The sequence below is a fragment of the Pseudopipra pipra genome, chromosome 6 (assembly GCF_036250125.1).
Source record: "Pseudopipra pipra isolate bDixPip1 chromosome 6, bDixPip1.hap1, whole genome shotgun sequence".
Classification (NCBI taxonomy): domain Eukaryota; kingdom Metazoa; phylum Chordata; class Aves; order Passeriformes; family Pipridae; genus Pseudopipra; species Pseudopipra pipra.
Window position 1 is genome coordinate 47,548,743 of NC_087554.1, and position 6,661 is coordinate 47,555,403.

The following is a 6,661-nucleotide window of genomic DNA, read 5'->3' on the forward strand; positions in this document are numbered from 1 at the left end:
TAAATAACATCCATACTAGAAGCCAAACAGGTTCATTAGTTGTGCCTCCATCCATAGCTAACTGGCTCAGGAATATGGTCTTTTGCCAAGAATACCAGTAAGCACAGATTTATCCAACGTTACTCCTCTGTGAAGATTGCCTTGCATCATCATTCAAAGTCCTAATGCATTGAGCTCCCACTTCATCTGGGAATGCATTTGGCCTGCGTCTTGTCTTGAACAACAGTATTTCAGTTACTTCCTTTTAAAAGGGAGAGATTTCTTGACAGAGGAGGAGGAAAAGGGGCAAGGAGACAGCTCAATCTGGAGGTCAGGATATACCAGACTGGATCAATATTATAGCTAGTGATTGTGGTGTGCAGATTTCTTTCTATTCATCTTCAAACAACTCTTGCAAATTTGTCAGTGACACTCTAGAGAAAGGAACTCCACACAAAGTACCAGGACTGTTAAACTTATAAAAAATAAGTGGTCAGGCATCAAGTGTGGAACATCCTGGAAGAGCCTGACTAGGACCATGTTAGTTTGTCCCACACAAGGAATTTTGTGTTGTTTTAGAAACTAGGGGAGGAGAAATGTCTAACATAAAAACAGTATCTTTAGAAGACAAACACTTTTTTCTTTTTTGGTGTTACTGTTAATACCTTAGCTTATTTTCTGTGAACATTTTCACTGTTCATTGAAGACTTTCTTCATGGCTGTATGCGCATCAGGTCAGGAAAAAAAAAGCCTGAACTTTCACTTTTTGGCTTTATCTCACTGGCAGAAATCTGAAGTCTGATATCAAACTAAAGTACTTGCAGAAAGTACAGAAACATAAGTCAGATTTCTTCAGTTCTTTTCTTACAAAACAAATGGAAACGTTTTTTATTAATCTTAAGTTTAGGAAGTGCTTGGAACTTGATATGAGAGAGGTTGTTTGGGTTTTTTAGAAATTCGTGTTGTTTTGGCATTATCTGTACAATATTAAAGCATGTGGAATATTGAAAGTGTTTATATGTGATTAATTTTTCCTCAGTTGATGAAACCAGTTTCACAGTCATAGACTTTGATTCCCTATTCTCATTGTCAAAAATTACATCACACTGCAGTAAGCTATGCTTAGAGACGTCAGTTTTTGTTACATATCTAGGAAAAAAAAGTAGTAGACTCATAGAAAAAACCAGATTCTTCTTGTCTAAAGCCTCCTGCTGTTGAACTGAGCAAGATGAGTATAAATTTCCTGGAAAAAAACAGAACAAGAAGAAATATCTCCCAGACGAGTTCAGAATGCCTTGCAGCGATGGCAAGGTATCTGTCTTTCCAGACACTGTGGTAATTCCCAAGGGCTCTGCTAGCAGTCCAAAATGGAAACACAATTAGTGCTATCCAGGCTCCTCACCACAGCTTGTAGAAACAAACCGTACAGACATTTTCTAATGACATCACCAATGACTGTATTACTGGACCTAATGAAGGTCCCCTCAGCGTTTTTGAGCAAAGGTTTTACACATTTCTCACCTTCAGCAACAGCAGCTACTAATAAAGCTCCCTTTATAGCAAGAAATGGAGTGCAGATGACAGCACTTGCAGATGGAGGAAATTTTGGGGTTGCTCATTGGTTGGAATCAGGGAATGGTATATAGGTGTCCCATGGAGGATGGAGAAGGCAGGAAGATCAGCTCGAAAGCAGCCTGGGTGAATCTCCTGCTTCCCGTTCATGCCAGTGTGCGGATGCACTGGGGGCAGGGGAGGTGGCACCGATGGCTCTTGCCACTGGGCACGCTTCCCATGGGAAGGCACGAAGCGGTGCAGGCCGGCACACCGAGGGGCCAGCGAGCCCTGCTGGTGCCTCGCTGCTCTCCTCGCTGGAGGAGGCGGCGGGCACAGCACGGCACCCGCTCTGCTGTGCCACAGGGCAGCGGAGCGAGACTCGCGAGTCCGCCGTTTTAAAACACGCTCTGCTTAATTGTGAAGAAACATCTTTGGAAAATGAAAAATCGGCCGCATCCGCAGAAGACTCTGGATTCACAGCAGCCTTCCCCGCCGCTCTGTACCACCCGCGCCGCCCCGCCCCGTGCGGGGGGACCCGCGGCCCCACCGCGACCACCCCCGCGGCGAAGGGAGCGGGTTCCGCGCACGGCCACGGCCCGGCGGAGGCGGCGGCGGCAGCGCTCCACCCGCTCGGAGGCGGCTCTCCCTCCTCTCCTCTCTCCCTGTCGGAGGAGCCGGCTCTCCCTCTGGAGGCCTCCGGCGGCATCGGCCGTGCTCCGCCGCTTATGTAACGCCGGGCCCGGCGGTACCCGGGGCTCCCGCGGGGCAGCCCTGCCATGGAAGCCCCACTCCCGCGTCCACAAGGCTCTCAGGGCACACCGAGCATGCCGGCAGCGCTCTAGAAAGGCACCCGTAGCAGCTTACATATATGGCTCCAACAAACGGGTATAGGTGAGCCCTGTTCCTGTAGTACTTGGTGGACGTGGGAAACACTGCGGCCAAGCACTGGTGCATGATCTTCCCTCCCGTGGCTGAAGTGCCGCAGCCCGTCCCTGCACGCAGGCAGCGATCGCCCTGGGCTGTGCCGGGCCCAGCAGTTCAGCTCCTGCACGTTTGTTCTGGAGGAGCCGGCGGGAGAGTAAGCAAACCATGCAGCCTCTAGAAGTACACGCATGACTTCTGAAGGCCACCTATGACAGCCCAGGGATCTGGCAGTGCTCTGGTTGACCATGGCAAGACCCAGCTCCCTGCCAGTAGGGAAACGCTGCACCAAGCTTCGACCGGACCCCCTGGAGAGGACAGATCCTCCCAGGGGATGGGTTTTAGCACCACCTCCGTGGAGCTGAGGACTGCTGAACCAAGGAATTGCCTAGGATAGTAGTCAGGGGGTAACACCAAGATTAGGATCAAGCACTGTTTTCCCAGATGGAATGGGGAGGCAATGCTGCCAACAAGGAGTCATTCTATATAAACCCTTATGTGCAAGTACCCTAAAGCCCTGCAAATTCAAATGCTTTTCGGGCTTCCTGGCACAGCACGAGTTCAGTCATACAGGGGAAATAGCCTGTTAGCCTCCTCCTCCTCTCACCTCAGCAATGGCAACTCATCCAGCCCCGTGCATCCTCACAACTCTGATCTACTCTCAGCAGAGGAAGGAGGCTGGAGAGAAGCTGTGATAGGAGCTGTGGGGGTATAATATGGGCTGCAAGTGCTATGATGCAGCCCACGGGTCTTCTCAGCACATCTGGCAGGCTGAGCCTCAACCTGCGGCAGCTGCCTGGCTGTTCAACAGCTCTGCGGTGGTTTGAGCCCCGTGCAGCCTGTGGGCTGCAGGTGCTGTCCTCTCCCCTCACCAAGTGCATATATTAATCTCCCTGTTTGATGTCGGTTACAATTGCTGTCGTGTTTGCAGTGCTAGAAACCAAACACCTTGCTGACAAGGTTTCTGAAAAAAACAAATGCATATTTTTGAAGTGTTGTGCTCAGGAGGATTTTTGTTGAGCTTTCTAGTTCTTTCTATAACCTAAAAAGAAAAAAAAAAAAAAAGGCAAAGAATCATTACACCTCCGCTGTCCAGCCTCCAGCCCAGAAATAAACCCAACAGGCTGGCTTGCCTGACAAGCTGTGAAGACTCAGATAATCCTGTCCAGCTTATTCTCCACTCAGGGGCAATTTGTTCCTTTTAAACCCCTTAACAGCATTTTGCCAAAGCTGCCATCAGGGAAATTGTGACACGAGCTGTGCAAATATTTACTAAGCCATCCCCACGCTCCTTCCCAAAGAGGTTATTGTTCCCCCCACCCCCCTGCCAGCACGAAGCATAGCCATGAGTTAATTTGGTATTACTGTTAACAGTCAGATTTTACTAAACGTGTTTGTTTCCAAAGCGTTTTCCTTAGCAAAAAGCCCCCGGAGCCCGCACGCACGCTCAAGTCCGCCACCACCAAAACACTCAAAATCAGGCTCGTTACCCGTGGGTGCAGCCAAGGCCTGTGCCATCTTAGGAAGAAAAAGACAAAAGCACCCTAAGGCCCCAGCGAGGATCGAACTCGCGACCCCTGGTTTACAAGACCAGTGCTCTAACCACTGAGCTATGGAGCCGCCGCTCAAAAGTCACCCCGGCTGTGTCTATCGAGCGTCCGCCTCCCTCCCCGCCGCCCCCTGCCGGGCGCCTCGGGCCCCGCCCGCCCCCGGCACAGCCGTACCGCCCCGGCACTGCACAGCCGTACCGCCCCCGGCTCTGCACAGCCGTACCGCCCCCGGCACAGCCGTACCGCCCCCGGCACAGCCGTACCGCCCCCGGCTCTGCACAGCCGTACCGACACCGCCACCGCCGCGCCGCAGCCGCCGCCGGGAGGAGCCCGCGGCCCGCCGGAGCCGCTCCTCGCCCGCCGGCAAGGCGCCGGCCGCCCTGTCTGTCACCTCGCGCCGGCCGCCCTGTCTGTCGCCTCGCCTCGGCCGCCCTGCCCCTCTCTCTCCTCGCCCGCCAGCACCGGGCGGGCGCTCCCGGCGCTCCCAGCCGGCCGCGGGTCCGTGGGAGGGTCCCAAGGCCCTCTGCAATAGCAGGAAATGGACCTCCTGGAAGGCGCACGGGCGGCCGAGCCGGCAAAGGCGCCGGAGGAGAAATAGGGGGTGGGCCAATGTCTGACATATACCCTGATTTGTACCGGTTCGGAGTAAAAAACCCTATCGTGACAAAGCAGTATAAGAAGGTGGGTTTTTTTCTGCAGAGGTTGGGCGTTCCTCGGAGGCTTGAGCTAGGCTGCGGCAGGCCAGAGGTGCTGACCAGGGTTTCAGCATCACTTGTTGCATGACCCCCCTCAGCACTGAGTATGGACCTCGGAGGAGGTTTCCAGGTAGTTCTCTCACCTGGTGCCTGCAAACCACCTTCACAGAGGTTTTGGAACTCAGGACTGGAATGTGGAAGCTTCAGAGAACAGCTCAAAAGTAGAAGGCAGCAATGCTGCCAGACCCATTTTTAATCATGCTACTGGTATCCAGAGCTAGTGCTGGGTATCATTTAAAGCAGAGTCCTCTGATCACTTATGTGTGGACTGGACATTTTTTTAAAACTTAGTGGCAGATAAAATTATTGCAGTCATGTAACTTTCAGAAAGTAATATTCAGGGCCCTGTCTTGATTCTGTACTATTATCTCTTTATATAGAATTCTGACTTGGCTCAGCAAATGGGAAAGAGATGCAATAGGATAGCTCATAAACCTGGCTTGGCTTAGAAAAGTCTTAAAAAACCAGAAAGTTATGGAAATAACCCCCAAAGTCCATGGCAGTATCAGGGTCTGCAGTACCCTGGGCGCTAGATGTGTAAATATGTGACTTCTGCCCAAAGAGTTTTCCTTCCAAGTATTCCCTCACATTAACACCCTGATAGTTTGTAATAATGACAGCAGTGAAATTTGAAATTAAACACTAAACAGTTATTGCTGGCTCCTGGAAAACAAAGCTCCATGGGGCAGCTGCATAGTAGATACAGTCAACAAACCAACAGGGTGCAGGTCCATCTTCACTGAATGGTACTCATTACATGCATGTGAATTTGAATTATTGTGAAAATATTCAGAAGATTAAGTGTTTAAATCCATTAAGCATTTCATCCTAATTCTCTACTAATGCTGGAAATAACAAGAAAGTCTAAGTTGTATTTCTAGTCATCATGACAAAGATATTCTTGTAAAAATTACAAATGTATGTGTTAATCATGCATTATTTGCTGTGTTGTTTTAGAGACATATCTCAGTAATAAGCCAGGTTGCAGGCTTTTCAGTCTTCAAAGCTATGATGACTACCAGTGGCAGCTTTAACGCTTTTCTAGATGGTGTGTGTGCGTCCTATCTGCACACGTGTACTGCAATGGAAGTTTAAGAGCACTACATTGTAGAAAACAAAAGGCCTACAGATTATTTGTTATTAAGATAATATTGTCATAGTTCGTTGTCATACCCTGGAAAACAGAAAAATGCTATTGCCTTGCTAAGACCATGCAATTTTCTCCTGTGTGCCCCTTTTCATGCTCAGCCTGAGTTACCATATGGCCATCTGTGAACTTTGAAAAGTCAGTGAAATCCCTACTGGAGGCTGTCATGCAAGTAATGCATGTAATGCACAAGAAGTCCCAGAACACATTTAAACATTATTTTTAAAACCCAAACACCCCAAAATGCCCAAAACAAAACAAAAAAATCCTTTATGAAAACTCGTTACATGTTACCATATTGTACTCTTAAACTTCCTGTTTGTTCTTCTGCTACCTCACATCATTACTAAGGCAGAACAGCCAAAAATTATTTCAGCAAGGTTTTTTAAGTCCTGAGGGGGATGAACCTGTCACCAGTAGGGCAAGAGCTGCCAGAAATCCCAGCTATAGGAAAAAAGGGACCCTCTTTGAACAAGAACAATTGTACTGGATTTAGTATTTAAAACTCATCCTTAAGAAAGACAGTCCTTAAGAACTAATGGGCGTTTCCACTCATTCAGTTAACCTGGGAAAAGCAGACAACTGTGCACTGAAAAAAAGCAATACAGAACACAGCTCCTTCTTTAGGAGTTGAGACTCACAAAGACAGGATTGTACAAAACCTCTGGGAGAGCTGTCAGCACAGCTGAGGGGGTTGGCACTTACCTTCTCACTTCAACAGGGACTGACTCCTGGAGCCAAAGATGTTCACCTTC

General features: G+C 49.3%; 1 non-coding gene across 1 annotated transcript; it reads right to left on the bottom strand.

Moving 5' to 3' along the window:
- Nucleotides 1–4,001: 4,001 nt before the first annotated feature.
- On the bottom strand, nucleotides 4,002–4,074 carry TRNAT-UGU (transfer RNA threonine (anticodon UGU)). Its single transcript has one exon. It is a non-coding gene; the product is annotated as a tRNA-Thr (tRNA).
- Between the last annotated feature and the right edge of the window lie 2,587 nt (nucleotides 4,075–6,661).